Source organism: Hyperolius riggenbachi, chromosome 10, assembly GCF_040937935.1.
Source record: "Hyperolius riggenbachi isolate aHypRig1 chromosome 10, aHypRig1.pri, whole genome shotgun sequence".
In the NCBI taxonomy this organism is placed as follows: domain Eukaryota; kingdom Metazoa; phylum Chordata; class Amphibia; order Anura; family Hyperoliidae; genus Hyperolius; species Hyperolius riggenbachi.
This window is the reverse complement of record NC_090655.1, coordinates 222,722,442-222,740,026: the sequence shown is the minus strand read 5'-3', so window position 1 is coordinate 222,740,026 and position 17,585 is coordinate 222,722,442. Positions and strand designations below refer to the sequence as shown.

The 17,585-nt window shown below is 50.0% G+C and overlaps 1 protein-coding gene across 3 annotated transcripts in view; it reads right to left on the bottom strand.

Moving 5' to 3' along the window:
• LOC137536350 (zinc finger protein 501-like) overlaps window positions 1-16,864 on the bottom strand; it is a 45,780-nt gene extending 28,916 nt beyond the window's left edge. Inside the window, exon 1 of one of the 3 annotated variants that reach the window (XM_068258532.1) lies at window positions 16,339-16,864. The gene's annotated coding sequence lies outside the window, so the exon portion shown is untranslated. The other 2 variants (XM_068258531.1, XM_068258533.1) reach the window with 2 other exon arrangements.
• Between the last annotated feature and the right edge of the window lie 721 nt (window positions 16,865-17,585).

The following is a 17,585-nucleotide window of genomic DNA, read 5'->3' as shown; positions in this document are numbered from 1 at the left end:
AATACATGAGGCTGCTTCGTCTCTGGTTCACTTTAAAGAGAGTCTGAAGCCTAATAAAATAATTATTTTTACCTGCTACTTATGTAAAGCAATATCAGCAGTGCTGAAACTCTGCATTCCCACGGCAGAACGAGCGCTTTATACCCCTGAATCTCCAGGCCAAGAATCGGGGAGTTCTTCCTGTAAGAGGCAGAGCTTTGCGCTGTAGCTCTGCCTCTACTGGAGTCAATCTCTGCCTCTCCCCGCCACTCTCTTTCTTCTTTCACTGAGAGGGGCGGGGAGAGGCGGAGATCAGCGGAGGATTGACTCCAGTAGAGGCAGAGCTTTGCGCTGTAGCTCTGCCTCCCCGGGCAGCAAAATCCACGACCTAGAAAGTCGTGGCTGTTTGCCCCGGGATTTGGGGGGTATAAAGCCCTCGTTCTGCCACGGGAATGCAGCGTTTCAGCACTGCTCATATTGCTTTACATTAGAAGCAGGTAAAAAGAATTATTTTATTAGGCTTTAGACTCTCTTTAAAATGTCCCTCTTACTTATCTCAAAAAGTTGGGAGGTGTGTTATATGTGAGAACATATAAGCAAAGGACATTATTAAATCCTTCATTAAGCACAGAGAGAACAGTGTAGGGTAGAACTCGGTAGGAGATAAAAAAATATATATATAGTACAGGAGCCTAGAAGAAATTTGAAGGCAAAAAACAGTACTGTAGATTGAATGTCACTATCAGGCAGATGGGAATGGACTGACAGAGACTGATAAGTACTGCTGGGAAGGGGGTACAATCTTGCACTAACATAGGTGATGTGTTACACAGTAGTTGGAGTAGCAGTAGGGTATCATCCTGATTCTAAACTGTGTGTTACACAGGTGAGATTCTAATGAGGGGAAGACCTAAGAGGAGGACGCTGCCTGCAGCAGTTGGGAGATAATAAGGGCTTGCACCTAGATCCATATGCATATACTTTTCTTCCATAGCACAAACTGGCAACTGTTTACACACCTCTGATTGATCCTCCACTGGCCCACAACCCTCCTTTTCTGCTTCCTGCTGCCGGTGTCCAAGCCAGAAGTTGTAAATAAAACTCGTCCTACTGACAAGTTGTCAGGACTTCCTTTTGTGCGTTCCATTCCTCTTTTGCGTTCCAACAAAGAGAGAAGAGCAATATGCAGTGCATTACTGCCATCTTGTGGCGGAATATGGAAATGCAATAGACACATTCTGTCAGGAATAAACGTACCTACTTTTTTGTTACCATGAGCTTGCCAGTTAATCTGTACCTCTGGGTGTTTCAAGTCCTACTCCATAGAGCCAAATTAATCCATGCCGTGCACTGATGAGGATCAACCAATCCGAAACATTCTGTATGCATGTTGGATTATTATGGCTCTGTACAAATTACAAGCTGACACATCATTGCATTCCAGCGGATCTGGAGGTGTGTTTAGCTACGGTGACCAGACGTCCCGCAGTAGCTGGGACACGTCCCGCTTTTGGGGTCCCGGGCAGCATTGTGTCCCGGGAAACGTCCCGCTTTAGGCCGCGGGACGTCCCACCTGCAGGACTCTGGCCACCGTCGGAGGAATTCCAGTAGACGCGGCCACCCAGCAGCTCAGCCTCGCCCCCAGCTTGCTCCTCTGCCTACCCTCTAATCGGCGCTGACATCCGGCCGCATAAGCCCGGCCCCTCAGCATGCAGCCATCCACCCTGCCTGCCTTTCAACTCTGCCCCTAGGCTTGCTGCCCTGCCCACCTCCTAATCGGAGTGGCCGCCTGGCCGCATCAGGCACGCCGGCCCCCAGTCTGCTACACACCCTCCGGCCACCACGAGGAGAAGAAAAGTGTGAGAGCGCCCTGTCAGTGTCTCTGCCTCACCTAGTGTCACCCTCCCCCACCCAGTCCTTGTCACCCTCTTCACTTAGTGTCACCCTCCCCCACCCAGGTCTTGTCACACTCCTCACCTAGTGTCACCCTCCCCCACCTATTGTCACCGCCCCCCACCCAGTCCTTGTCACCCTCTTCACGTAGTGTCACCCTCCCCCACCCAGTCCTTGTCGCCCTCCTCACCTAGTGTCACCCTTCCCCACCCAGTCCTTGTCACCCTCTTCACGTAGTGTCACCCTCCCCCACCCAGTCCTTGTCGCCCTCCTCACCTAGTGTCACCCTCCCCCACCCAGTCCTTGTCACCCTCTTCACTTAGTGTCACCCTCCCCCACCCAGGTCTTGTCACACTCCTCACCTAGTGTCACCCTCCCCCACCTATTGTCACCGCCCCCCACCCAGTCCTTGTCACCCTCTTCACGTAGTGTCACCCTCCCCCACCCAGTCCTTGTCGCCCTCCTCACCTAGTGTCACCCTTCCCCACCCAGTCCTTGTCACCCTCCCCACCTATTGTCACCCTCCCCACCCAGTCATTGTCACCCTCCTCACTTAGTGTCACCCTCCCCCACCCAGTCATTGTCACCCTCTTCACTGTCACCTTCCTCCACTCAGTCCTTGTCAACCTCCTCACCTATTGTCACCCTCCCCCACACAGTCAGTGTCCCCCTCCTCACCTAGTGTCACTCTACCCCACCCAGTCAGTGTTACCGTCCTCCCCACCCAGTGTCACCGTCCTCCCCACCCACTGTTACCTACCTTCCCACCTAGTGTTACCGTCCTCCCCACCCAGTGTCACCCCCCTTCCATCCAGTGTCATCCTCCTCCTCCCCATCCTCCTCCTCCCTACCCAGTGTCACCCTCTCAGCCGCACCCAGGGTCACCCTCCCACTCCACTCATCAGTCCCACCAGCATCCAGTGGGTGGTAACATTTAATGCATCGATGTCTGAGGTAACATTTGCTGCACTGCCTATATGTGGGGTAATTGTATGTGCATTTCACATGTGTGCTGCATTTTACGTGTGTGTACATGGGGGGGGGGGGGATAACATTTACAGAATTTTAACATGTGGGAGGTAATTGCTTTCCGGATATCACCCAGTTACCTGTGCGGGCTGGGCGGGGGGTCAAGCTTACCTATCTGACGTCTTCTTCAATACGTCCCTCGGCGCCTCCAACCATGCGGTCCACACGCATCACGTGACTACAAACACTTTCTCCTTTAACCCGAAAGTAGGAAGTGTTTGTAATCACGTGACTGCCGCATGGACCGCATCGTGGGAGGCGCCAGGGACGGACCGAAGAAGACATCAGATAGGTAAGCTTGACCCCCCCCCCCCCCCCCCCCTGCCCAGCCCGCACAGGTAACTAGGTAAAATCCGGGTAACAACTATCCGGATTCCACCCGAATTCGTAGTTGAGCATCTCTGCTGCCAAACCTCTGCTGGGACCCCGGATAGAAAACTAAATAGGGGAGACCTGAGGGGCCCACCAGTCAACCCTACAGTACCGCGGCGGTGGTTCCATAGGTTGAAATCTATTTAAAATCTGTTTGCAGTGTGTGGCAGTACTTGATTCCTCTGTTTAAATCACAGAGGGTAAATCGTCCAAAAAGGGCATTGGAAATTTTAGCTCACCAGGCACTGGCATAGGCCGCAATGTGAATTAGTTCTATTGCAGTGCACAGTCCGTAATTTGAGCGGCAGCAATAGCTGGAAGCCGAATTCTGTGTTACCCCAAGTCGATGGCTCTAGAGGGGGAGAAGTAATTAATACCACTGGGACTTTAGCAGGAGCAGGGTGAGGCGGTTTTCAGCTGTACCCTGTGTCCAAATTTCCCTGGGCCCTAATTACATGTGTGCCACAGAGGGATCTATCTCTTGTTTGAATCTGGGGGTCATCTGTCAGTGTATTTATACTAAATACTCCCCCATGTATACTAAATACTCCCCCATTTATACTAAATACACCCCCATTTATACTAAATACACCCGCATTTATACTAAATACTCCCCCATTTATACTAAATACACCCCCATTTATACTAAATACACCCCCATTTATACTAAATACTCCTCTTATACTAAATACACCCCCATTTATACTAAATACTCCCCCATAAATACTCCCCCATAAATACTAAATGCTCCCCCTTTTATAGTAAATACACCCCCATTTATACTAAATGCTTCCCCATTTATACTAAATGCTTCCCCATTTATACTAAATGCTCTCCCATGTATACTAAATACTCCCCCATTTATACTAAATACTCCCCCATTTATACTAAATACTCCCCCATTTATATTAAATACACCCCCATTTATACTAAATACTCCCCCATTTATACTAAATACTCCCCCATTTATACTAAATACTCCCCCATTTATATTAAATACTCCCCCATTTATATTAAATACACCCCCATTTATACTAAATACTCCCCCATAAATACTCCCCCATAAATACTAAATGCTCCCCCATTTATAGTAAATACACCCCCATTTATACTAAATGCTTCCCCATGTATACTAAATACTCCCCCATTTATACTAAATACTCCCTCATTTATACTAAATACACCCCCATTTATACTAAATACTCCTCCATAAATACTCCCCCATAAATACTCCCCCATAAATACTAAATGCTCCCCCTTTTATAGTAAATACACCCCCATTTATACTAAATGCTTCCCCATTTATACTAAATACTCTCCCATGTATACTAAATACTCCCCCATTTATACTAAATACTCCCCCATTTATACTAAATGCTCCCCCATTTATACTAAATACTCCCCAATTTATACTAAATACTCCCCAATTTATACTAAATACACCCCCATTTATACTAAATACCCCCCCATGTATACTAAATACTCCCCCATTTATACTAAATACACTCCCATTTATACTAACTACACCCCCATTTATACTAAATGCTCGCCCATTTATACTAAATGCTCCCCCATTTATACTAAATACACCCCCATTTATACTAAATACTCCCCCATGCATACTAAATACTCCCCCATGTATACTGAATACACCCCCATTTATACTAAATACTCCTCTTATACTAAATACACCCTCATTTATACTAAATACTCCCCTACGTATACTAAATACTCCCCCACGTATACTAAATACACCCCCATTTATACTAAATACTCCTCTTATACTAAATACACCCTCATTTATACTAAATATTCCCCCATAAATATTCCCCAATAAATACTCCCCCATTTATACTAAATACTCCCCCATTTATACTTAATACTCCCCCATTCATACTTAATACTCCCCCATTTGGTCAAGCCGTCTTGGGACAGGCCACTCCCTATCCTTTACCACTCATTGATTCAGTTTGGTGGAAGGGGGTGAGGAGGGGACAGCAGCATCATCAAGCCAGTGGGTTGTGCCACCCCGCAGCAGGGTCAGGGGAAAAGTAGTAGGTTCTTCTGATCCGGTTCCACCCTCCGGCAAACCTGCCGCCGCCATACACCCCCGCCTCAGCAGCAGTGTGAAGGCCCGCCACTGCCAAGCGCTGCTGGAGATGGTCAGCCTGGGGAAGCACAGACTGACGGCAGACCATGTCCTGGCCAAACTCTAAGAGCAGAAGAGGAGTTGGCTGACCCCCAGAGGCCTGAGAGTCGGAGAGGTGGTGTCCATCCAACAATGGGGCCAACCTTGTTGCTGCCATCCACCGGGGAGACCTCACCCACATCCCCTGTCTGGCCCACGTCCTGAACCTGGTGGTGCAGAAATGTTTGAGCATCTACCAGGGGATGGACCCCCTGTTGAAAGCGGCTACGAAAACGGTGGGTCATTTCCGCCACTCGGGTGGTGCCTCAGCATCCCTGGAAGCCATGCAGATGGAGCTGAACCTGCCCCGGCACTGTCTCATCATAGATGTTCCAACACAGTGGAATTCCACCCTGGCCATGTTGGATCGTCTGGTTGAACAGAGGCAGGCTGTCAACCAATACCTGGAAAAAGCCGCCACAGTGTTCGGGACCGGCACCACCCACCTCCTAGACATCATCCTCAGTGCTGAGTGGGGCAAAATGGTGTGGTGTGCTTGGTGCTGGCACCCTTCCTGGAGGCCACCAACATGGTCAGCCGGGACCGTGCGCCGCTGTGTAAGTGGGTGCCCCGGTGTGCATGCTGGACAAGGCCCTCTATGCAGGGGCGTAGCTAGGGGTGGGCGGGGTAGGACAAGTGCCCCCGGGCGCTGGGTCCCTAGGGGCGCCCAGCTGTGACCTGTGTTTTTTTTTTATTTATTTACCTGGTTACTACCACTGGGGACACCTATAGACCTGGTTACCTATACTGGGGGCACCTATTTTGGGGAAACTGCTGTAAGATTAACTGTATTTTTGGGGAACCGCTGCTGCCAGATTATATGTATGTTGGGGGAACCACTGCTGCCAGATTGTGTCTATTTTGGGGCAACCATTGTCAAATATCTGTATTTTGAAGGAACCTCTGCCAAATTACATGTATTTTTGGTGAAATGCTGTCAGATTACATGCATTTTGGGGGGAAACACTATGGCAGAGCTCAAACTTCCCTGCCAGACCTTTTACACCACTGCTAAGGTCATGTATATTTGGCCCCACCCATTACCATACCGACGCCCCTTTTTTGACCTTACAGGGCGCATTAATAGTCTTTGTCCCCGGGCGCTGGAAACCCTAGCTACGCCTCTGCCTCTATGCTCTGCTGGAAGTGGAAGAGAAAGCCTTGATCCAGCAGGAGCAGAAGCCACCTGCACAGTCCACCTCTGTGCGGCAGGAGGAGGAGGTTGAGAACTTGGAGGTCCCTGACCTTGAGGATGTGGAGGCACAGCCGAGCGCAGCTGCCGTGGTGCGGGGGTGGAGAGAGCAAGGGGAGGCTCAGGAATCAGAGGAGGACCGCACTGGGGCAGAGTTATGTGTCAGCAGAGATGGCAGCCCTCTTCCCCATGGCAGCGCACATGCTGCAATGTCTGCGCAGTGACCCAAGTGTAAAGCAGATGCATGGTTGGGAGGACATCTTGATCACCCTGATGCTGGACCCACAGCTGAAGGGGAAGCTGCAGGGCCGGCCTTTGCTATGAGCGACCTGTGCGGTCGCTCAGGGCGCCGTGCTCTCAAGGGCGCATGTGCCCTGTCGCCCCTTGCCGCCCCTCGCCGCCCCGCTGTCTCCCGGTGTCCACTCAGTCTATATTTAGAGCCGGACTACAAGAAAATGGCCGCCAATGTGCACAAATGCAGACAAACGGCGGCCATTTTCTTGTAGCCTGCTCTAACTACAGATGGAGCGGAGACGGGGAGAGAAGAGTGACGTCGGCGCTGGAGCTGGATGTCAGGTGAGTCGGTCTCTGCCACATAAAGGGGGGGGGGGGCATACTGGGGCAAGCTACCTACACTGGGGGCATACTGGGGCAAGCTACCTACGCTGGGGGCAAGCTACCTACGCTGGGGGCATACTGGGGCAAGCTACCTACGCTGGGGGCATACTGGGGCAAGCTACCTACACTGGGGGCAAGCTACCTACGCTGGGGGCATACTGGGGCAAGCTACCTACACTGGGGGCAAGCTACCTACGCCTGGGCATACTGGGGCAAGCTACCTATGCTGGGGGCAAGGTACCTACACTGGGGGCATACTGGGGCAAGCTACCTACACTGGGGGCATACTGGGGCAAGCTACCTACGCTGGGGGCAAGCTACCTACGCTGGGGGCAAGCTACCTACGCTGGGGGCAAGCTACCTACGCTGGGGGCATACTGGGGCAAGCTACCTACACTGGGGGCAAGCTACCTACGCTGGGGGCATACTGGGGCAAGCTACCTACACTGGGGGCAAGCTACCTACGCTGGGGGCATACTGGGGCAAGCTACCTATGCTGGGGGCAAGGTACCTACACTGGGGGCATACTGGGGCAAGCTACCTACACTGGGGGCATACTGGGGCAAGCTACCTACGCTGGGGGCAAGCTACCTACACTGGGGGCATACTGGGGCAAGCTACCTACGCTGGGGGCAAGCTACCTACGCTGGGGGCATACTGAGGCAAGCTACCTACGCTGGGGGCATACTAGGGCAAGCTACCTACGCTGGGGGCATACTGGGGCAAGCTACCTACGCTGGGGGCATACTGGGGCAAGCTACCTACGCTGGGGGCATACTGGGGCAAGCTACCTTCGCTGGGGGCATACTGGGGCAAGCTACCTACGCTGGGGGCAAGCTACCTACGCTGGGGGCATACTGGGGCAAGTTACCTACGCTGGGGGCAAGCTACCTACGCTGGGGGCATACTGGGGCAAGCTACCTACACTGGGGGCATACTGGGGCAAGCTACCTACGCTGGGGGCAAGCTACCTACGCTGGGGGCATACGGGGGCAAGCTACCTACGCTGGGGGCATACTGGGGCAAGCTACCTATGCTGGGGGCATACGGGGGCAAGCTACCTACGCTGGGGGCATACTGGGGCAAGCTACCTTCGCTGGGGGCATACTGGGGCAAGCTACCTTCGCTGGGGGCATACTGGGGAAAACTACCTACACTGGGGGTATACTACCTACACTGGGGGCAACCATGCTACTACACTGGGGGAAACTGTACTAGCTACACTGAGGGCAGCTATGCTACCTATATGGGGCAACTATACTACCTACACTGGGGGCAACTATGCTACCTATATGGGGACAACTATACTACTTATGTGGGGGGGGGGGGGCAACAAAATCCGGTTTCGCTCAGGGCGCTGTAAAACCTAAGGCCGGCCCTGGGAAGCTGCATCAGTTCTTGCCTGTAGGAGGAGACCCTGTGCATCGAATAAGGGACTTGCAGCGGTCCCTGGTTCAGCGCTTGGAGGAAGCCTTCCCCCATACTTCCACCTCCCCCTGCTGTCACAGTCCAGCCAGCACAGCAGCAGGTGCCTGCGTCCAGCAGCAGAAGCACCCATCAAACCTGCTGTCTCTCACAAAGGCGCTGTACGCCACGCCGGTACAGCTGCCGACTGAGGAGGTGCCTGCAGCAGCATGTGGCTATCAAAGCCAGAACCAGCGCCTGACCCAGATGGTGGCAGACTACATGGGGTCCTACAGCGGGCTTGACAGCAACCCCCCTGTAGACCCCTTGGATTACTGGGTCAAGCACCTGGATATTTGGAGCGAGCTAGCGCAGTATGCCCTGAAAATCCTTGCTTGCCCCCCTTCCAGCGTGCTGTCCGAGAGGTGCTTCAGTGCGGCCGGTGGCGTGGTCACCGAGAGTCGCTCTCGTCTGTCCACCCAGTCTGTGGACAGACTTACATTTCTCAAAATAAATCAGGCTTGCGTGGTTGGTGAATTCCTGGCCCCTGTTGTTGGCAAGAGGGGGAAATGAAGTGGCTGGAAATCACTATGCCTGCCTTACCACCCTTTACCACCACAACCTCCAGGCTCCGTCTTGAGTAATACTGTAAGCCTGGTTCAAAAAAAATGTTTTACAGCCGTGGTACCAACACACTAGGTGCCATGGTCTATCTAAACACAATTGCTGTGTAATTTTTTTGGAGGTGTCTGGGCTGATAACTGTGCTGTCCGAGTTGTGGGGAGGCCCCAACTGCGGCAGTACGACCGCTTCCTGGAACCTCTACTTTGTAATGTTTTAACTGTGCCGTGGTACCAACACTAGGTGCCATGGTGGAATATCTTTGCTGCCTGCCACACGTTACACTTCTCCTCCTCCTGTCTCCTGCTGCCTTTGCTGCTCCCACCGCCAGGGTGCATCTACATGACTACCTACTTCTCCTCCTGCTGCTCCTGCCTGTGGTACCCACCACCACCAGGGTCCACACAAAAACTATATCTTCTGCTGCCACTACCAGCTATTACGCCACTACAATAGCTGCATCTACCTACTTCTCCTGCTGCTGTCTGTGGTACCCACCACCACCTGTGTCCACACAAAACTATATCTTCTGCTGCCACTACCAGCTATTACGCCACTACAATAGCTGCATCTACCTACTCCTCCTGCTGCTGCTGTCTGTGGTACCCACCACCACCACCAGGGTCCACACAAAACTATATCTTCTGCTGTCAGTACCAGCTATTACGCCACTACAATAGCTGCATCTACCTACTCCTGCTGCTCCTGTCTGTGGTACCCACCACCACCAGGGTCCACACAGAACTATATCTTCTGCTGCCACTGCCAGTCTGCCACCAGCTATTACGCCAAAACAATAGCTGCATCTACCTACTCCTGCTGCTCCTGTCTGTGGTACCCACCACACCACCAGGGTCCACACAGAACTATATCTACTGCTGCCACTGCCACCACGATAGCTTTAATTTTTTTTGAGATGTCTGAGCTGAAAACTGATGTCCCAGTTGTGCGGTTGGACTTTGGACACAATGTGGGCTGCACGACCGCTGTCTGGAACCTAGTCCTGATGTTAATTTACCGCCTTTTTTTAAATTTTATTTTAAGTCTCCACATAATTAGTGTTTCCCTTTAAAAAAAAAAACATGATGTTACATGCCTCATTTACCCTAAAAAACGTTTTGGAAGCAATTTAAAGGCCACTTCCGGTTTTCTCTCCGGATATCCTAATCCGCCCGGATAATGCGTTCGGATATCCATGTATACGCGGATACCGCCAAGTTCGGATTCTGATATACGATTCGGATATCTGGGTATCCGGATCTATTCGGATTTTGATAAGGGGTATCCGAGCACCCGTGTATGACTGTCTACCCTTAGCCTTGTCTGTAACATAACTGCATGTTTTCATTGTTCATATCACTGCAATCGGAAAGAAATAAAAAGGGTCAATAGTTCATAAATTTTACTTCTGGCATACTTCAATGAATGTGTCATTGAGCAAAAACAATAAAAACTTAAAAAGTAGATTTAAATATAAAATAAAAACTGTGGAATATAAATAAAGATTCATATTTAGGAGAAGGAGGATGAATACAATTGTTTATTTCATTAGTTCATTTTCACCTCGGGTGTCCTTTAAAAAGTAGAATAGATGAAAAACATTTTCTGTAATTATAACACTAAAGGCCCATACACTAGAGATGGCCCAAACCTCCGATTTTCGGTTCGCGAACCTACCGCGAAGTTCGGTTCGCGTGAACTTTTGCGAACCGCAATAGACTTCAATAGAGAGGTGAACTTGGAAACTTAGAAAAAATTATCCTGGCCACAAAAGTGATGGAAAAGATGTTTCAAGGGGACTAATACCTGGAGGGAGACATGGTTAAGTGGAATAGACATCAAAAGTCCCGGAAAAAATCTGAATTTGACACAAAGCAGTGTTTCAAGGTCAGAAATCTCATTGAATGTTCAATTGCAGACCTACGCTGCTTTACAACATCAGGAAGTGTAATATTCCCTCCCCTCCTCTCTGAGGGAGGAGGAGGGTCTTGTCTTCCAGGGAATTGTAGGATTTCAAAAGCCAGCTTACATACATTGGCCAGGAATCGAACCCAGGTCTAGTGCTTGGTAGGCAGCTCTCCTCACCACTATACCACCACCAACACTACATGCTGAAGCCAGCCTAGCATGTACCATTATGATATATCCAAGAGAAAAATGAGCTTGCTCAGGGATTTGTAGGATGTCAAAAGCCAACTCACATACATTGGCCAGGAATTGAACCCAGGCCTACCACTTGGTAGGCTGCTATCCTAACCATTATACCACCAACACAACACACTACAATGCTACATGCTGAAGCCAGCCTAGCATGTACGATTATTATATATCCAACAGAAAAATGAGCTTGCTTAGGGATTTGTAGGATGTCAAAAGCTAACTCACATACATTGGGCAGGAATCGAACCCAGGCCTACCACGTGGTAGGCTGCTATCCACACCATTATACCACCAACACTACATGCTGAAACTTCTTGGATCAGACTTACTTCCTCCCTCCAAAAGACACACATACATCCCCATAAAATCATTCAACAGCAACTGTGTGCACAGTCTTTTGGTACACAGTCTCTGTGAAACAATTGGTTAGCGCGTTTGGCTGTTAACTGAAAGGTTGGTGGTTCAAGCCCACCCAGGCATGGCCTTGCCTTTAGTGTTCAACAGTTGTCCGAAGAGAACCCCAGATAGCCATGTAGATGCATCTCTCTCTCTCGTAGGGATGGTCACCGCTTTCCGCGGAATTGTATTTTCCGTAATTTTGGATGGAAATTGGTCATTCCGTTCCGTTTGGTCAGAACAGAATTGCTTTTTCAATCCGGCGGAATTCCGAAATTGCCTGTGAAATTCTGCCGGTATCTGTTGATGGTTTTAAGCTGTAAATTCAGTTCAATGGCTGAGAGAGAAAGAGAAAGAGAGAAAGAGAAAGAGAGAAAGAGAAAGAAAGAGAAAGAGAAAGAAAGAGAAAAAGAGAGAGAGAAAAAAAAGAGAAAGAGAGAGAGAAAGAGAGAGAGCGAAAGAGAAAGAAAGCGAAAGATCATTTTTCTCTTGGGTATATCACAATGGTACATGCTAGGCTGGCTTCAGCATGTAGCATTGTAGTGTGTTGTGTTGGTGGTATAGTGGTGAGGAGAGCTGCCTACCAAGCACTAGACCTGGGTTCGATTCTCGGCCAATGTATGTAAGCTGGCTTTTGAAATCCTACAATTCCCTGGAAGACAAGACCCTCCAGAGAGGAGCTGTTGTGGAGTGCAATATAAGGAATAACAATCAGCTTAGGAGCAAGCTAACAAGCCTAACTAAGCTCTCCCCAGGGCCGGCCCGCTCATGAGGCGGGGTGAAACTTTTGCCTCAGGCGGCAAAATTCCAGGGGCGGCACCCGCCCGTCCGTGGGTGCGGGGAGCCGGCCGCCGAGCTGGAGGGGTAGCTGGCAGGACGGGGGTATTGGGCCTAGCGGCGAGGAGGGGGGTCGGACCCCCCCTCCCTCGCCTAGGTCCCCCGTGCTCCGCTCCCCTCCAGCCTTAAATACAAGCAGCCGCTATGTGTAAGAGGCACGGGCGGGGAGGACTCACCTCTTCCTCGTTCCAAGCGTGCGTTCCACTGACGTCACTTCCTGCAACGCTGCAGGAAGTGATGTCAGTGGAGCGCACGCTGGGAAGAGGTGAGTGTCCTCCCCGCCCGTTCCTCTTACACATAGCGGCTGCTTGTATTTAAGGCTGGAGGGTAGCGCAGTTCGGGGGACCCAGGCGAGGGAGGGGGGGGGTACGACCCCCTCCCCGCCGCTAGGCCCAATACCCCCGTCCTGCCAGCTACCCCTCCAGCTCGGCGGCCCCCCAGAGCGCGCCCCCCACCGGGGGGGGGGGGGGTGGCGGCGGAAATTTTTTTTTTTGCCTCAGGCGGCAAATAGTCTAGGGCCGGCCCTGGCTCTCCCTAGCAGAGTCTGTCCCTTAACTAATTACTGTAGGCAGACGAGTGAGTAAAACAGCTGGAGATCCTTGCCTTTTATAAGGGGGGGGGGGGGGTGAGGCTCCAGGAGAGAGTGTAGTCTGATTGGTGATAAAGTGCCTGCTGACTGTGATGTAGAGGGTCAAAGTTGACCTTAATGGAGCATTATGGGGTGAATTGAACTTTTGCAAAAGTTCGCCTTCGCCGGTGAACACGAACCACCCAAAGTTCGCCTGGAACCGTCCGCCGGCGAACCGTTCAGGCCATCTCTACCATACACACTCTCAACAAAAGTCTTTTAAATGCACAATTATCAAACAACTTTTGATGTTGAAACAAACCAAAAAGGTTGTTTGCTATTGTTCAAGCAACTGATAAGACCCAGCTCAAGTCAATGCAACAGTTGGATTGACTTGAGCTGGGTCTTATCAGTTGCTTGAACAATAGCAAACAATTTGTTTTATAATTGTGCATTTAAAAGACTTTTGTTGAGCGTGTGTATGGGGTAAGCCTGTTTACAAATCAGAGCTGTGGAGTACAAATATCATCCAACTTAGACTCCTCAGTCTATAAAACTAGCGACTCCAACTTCGACTCCAGGTACCCAAAATTGCTCAGACTCCTCCTCCAACCCCACAGCCCTGTTACAAACGTTAGAATGAGAGGTCACCTGATCCCATCTTATCGCTGCCCAGGTAGGAGCTGTTACTGCGTATGCTGGTGTATGACAGGACCGAATCACCATTACTGCTACACTCACTGCAGAGAGGAGAGATCAGACACCACGTGACACCAGAGGAATACAGAGATTTATGTACTGACTATACACTGAACACAAAAATACATTGTAGTGTTAGGATAGAATTACGCCAGGCCCTGCCCCCACACAATATGAATACTGTGGCTGCAGGCTAAATAAAGCGCTCAGGTCTGCTTCTAGAACTGTAGGGGACACAAAAAAAAGTAACGGTCATGCAGAAAGCAAATAGGTGGTCTGGCACTATCAGCAGAAAGGAATCGATTCCTTCCACACACAGCACAGCGATTGTATCTCTCCTCCTAATTGAAAAGCAGCAGCCCCCCCCACCTTCTCCTCCAGCACAGGTAGCCGGGTGGCTGTCCTCCCCCACCTTCTTCTCCAGCACAGGTAGCCAGGTGGCGGTCCCCCCCACTTTCTTCTCCAGCACAGGTAGCCGGGTGGCTGTTACCCACTTACCCTCCAGTACAAGTAGCTAGACGGCCGTTACCACCCTTCACCCACATGGCCCAGTTAATGGGCCTAAGAGGCGACTGGAGGCCATGCCATTTACTCTCTTAGCTCTAGACACTAAACATGTTGTGTTATTTCTGTTCAAACAATACCAGTGGCCTGGCGGACCTGCTGGTCTATTTAGCTGCAGTAAAGTCTAAATCACAGAAAACAACCATACAGCTAATCTTGTCAGATCGGACAATGTCAAAACACACCTGATCTGCTGCAAGGCATGCTCTAGGTCTATGGCTAAAAGCATTATAAGCAGAGACAGCCAGGCAACTGGTTTAGAAAAATAAATAAATATGGCAGCCATAATATACCACTTGCTTCAAGTTCCCTTTAACAAACATACCGGAGTTCACGCACTTAATCTATCGCTCCGAAAGTTGAGGAAGCTCACTGGAATTCTTCACAACACATTTTTAGCTAATTTAAAAGCGGAGGCCTGGGGCCCCGACGCAGCGGACCGCGGGTCGGGTCCTGCAAGGAGCCCACAGGCCGTCCTTGTAAAGTGAATAACTTATAGGTCACAAAGGTTCTGTTCAAAATTGTACATTGTGTAAATACATACATGGGTAATATCCAACTATATGGAATATGTTGAAATTGTATCAATAATTCAATATTTTATACATTTACATATACACAGTAGTGTGCTAAAAGTTTAAAGGGAAGGTTCAGGGACTGTTTAAAAAAACTAAAAATCCGCATCCACTTACCTGGGGCTTCCTCCAGCCCGTGACAGGCAGGAGGTGCCCTCGGCGCCGCTCCGCAGGCTGCCGGTGGTCTCCGGTGGCCGACCGGACCTGGCCAGGCCGGCGGCCAGGTCGGGCTCCTTCCGCGTTCCAAAATGCGCCTCACGGCGGCGCGCTGACGTCATCGGACGTCCTACGGGCTTTACTGCGCAGGCTCAGAACTACTGAGTCTGCGCAGTAAAGCCCGGAGGACGTCCGATGACGTCAGCGCGCCGCCGTGAGGTGCATTTTGGAATGCGGAAGGAGCCCGACCTGGCCGCCGGCCTGGCCAGGTCGGGTTGGCCACCTGAGACCACCGGCAGCCTGCGGAGCGGCGCCGAGGGCACCTCCTGCCTGCCACAGGCTGGAGGAATCCCCAGGTAAGTGGATGCGGATTTTTATTTTTTTTAGCCTCCCTGGCGGTTTATTTATTTTGCCAGGGAGGCTGCAATGTGGTTTTTTTTAAATTAAAAGAAAAATATTTCATGCAGCCAACTGAAAGTTGGCTGCATGAAAGCCCACTAGAGGGCGGAAGCGTACTTTCGATCGCCTCCGGCAATCGAAAGTAACAAGTTAGGCTGCAATGACCGCCTATCTTGTTTCGCTTTCCTCGTCGCCATGGCGACGAGCGGAGTGACGTCATGGATGTCAGTCGACGTCCTAACGTCAGAGCCGTCCGATCCAGCCCCTAGCGCCGGCCGGAACTGTTTGTTCCGGCTGCGCTGGGCTCGGGCGGCTGGGGGGACCCTCTTTCGATCGGGCAGCACACGCGGCTGGCAAAGTGCCGGCTGCGTGTGCTGCTTTTTTCAGAACGAAAATCGGCCCAGCAGGGCCTGAGCAACGACCTCCGGCGGCATACCCCGAGCTCAGCTCGGGATTACCGCCAAGGAGGTTAAACAGTCCCTGAACCTTCCCTTTAAGGCAGGTGTAAAAAAAAAAAAAAAAATTCTGACAAAATTATTTTTATAAATCCAAGTAGCATTTATTATTTAAAATAATGCAGTGAACAAACAGACGAGAAATTTTCAACAATATTTGGGGTGACCACCCTTCGCCTTCAAAACAGCATCTATTATTTTAGGTACACTTGCACTTTTTTGAAGGAGCTCACCTGGTAGGTTGTTCCAATCATCAATGGAGAATTAACCTCAGATCTTCTGTAGATGTGAAGTTGTAGGCTTCCTCACAACCTTCTGTCTCCATGTAATACCAGACACCCTCCATGTGGAGATCAGGTCTCTGTGGAGGGGCAAACCATCACTTCCAAAGACTTCTGTATGCTAAACATGGTTCCTAATCACTTTGGCTGTATTTGTGGGGATATTTTCCTGCTGCAGAATAAATGTGGGGCCAATCATACGCCTCTCTAATGTATAAGAACAGCAGCATACAGTATACCCACATATATGATTTTCACCTGTTTCATAAATATCACACATGGAAAAAAAAAGGTTCATTTGGCATCTTGTTAAACAGGTGGTCAAGGCGACAGCCAGTAACCATGCCAAGAAGAGTGAAGTGGGCGTCATGTTGAACAAACCCAACAGCCAATGAAAAGAGATCCCACCACAGGCAAATATACACAGCAGTGGAGAGAGGGATTAGTCAGTCCATCTTGTGTTCTACACTGGGATGCCAAAGTTTGGGCATCCTTGTTAATAGTCATGATTTTCCTGTATAAATTGTTGAGTCAGTTAAATATATCATATTGGAGAGACACACAGTGATATATGAGAAGTGAAATTAAGTTTTTGGGATTTACAGAACGTGTGCAATAATTGTTTAAACAAAATTAGGCAGGTGCATAATTTTGGGCACCACAAAAAAGAAATGAAATCAATATTTAGTAGATCCTCCTTTTGCAGACATTACAGGCTCTAAACGCTTCCTGTAACTTCCAATGAGTGTCTGGATTCTGGTTGAAGGTATTTTGAACCATTACTCTTTACAAAACAGCTCTAGTTTATTCAGGTTTGATGGCTTCCGAGCATGGACAGCTCTCTCTAACTCACACCACAGATTTTCAATTATATTCAGGTCTGGGGACTGAGATGGCCATTCCGGAACATTGTACTTGTTCCTCTGCATGAATGCCTTAGTGGATTTTGAGCAGCGTTTAGGGTCCTTGTCTTGTTGAAAGATTCAGCCTTGGCGCAGCTGCAGTTTTGTCACTGATTCCTGGACATTGGTCTAGAGAATCTGCTGATACTGAGTGGAATCTATGCGTCTATCAACTTTGACAAGATTTCCAGTCCCTGTACTGGCCACACGTCATGATGGAACCACCAAAATATGTTACTGTAGGTAGCTGATGTTTTTCTTGCAATGCTGTGTTCTTTTTCCTCCATGCATAATACC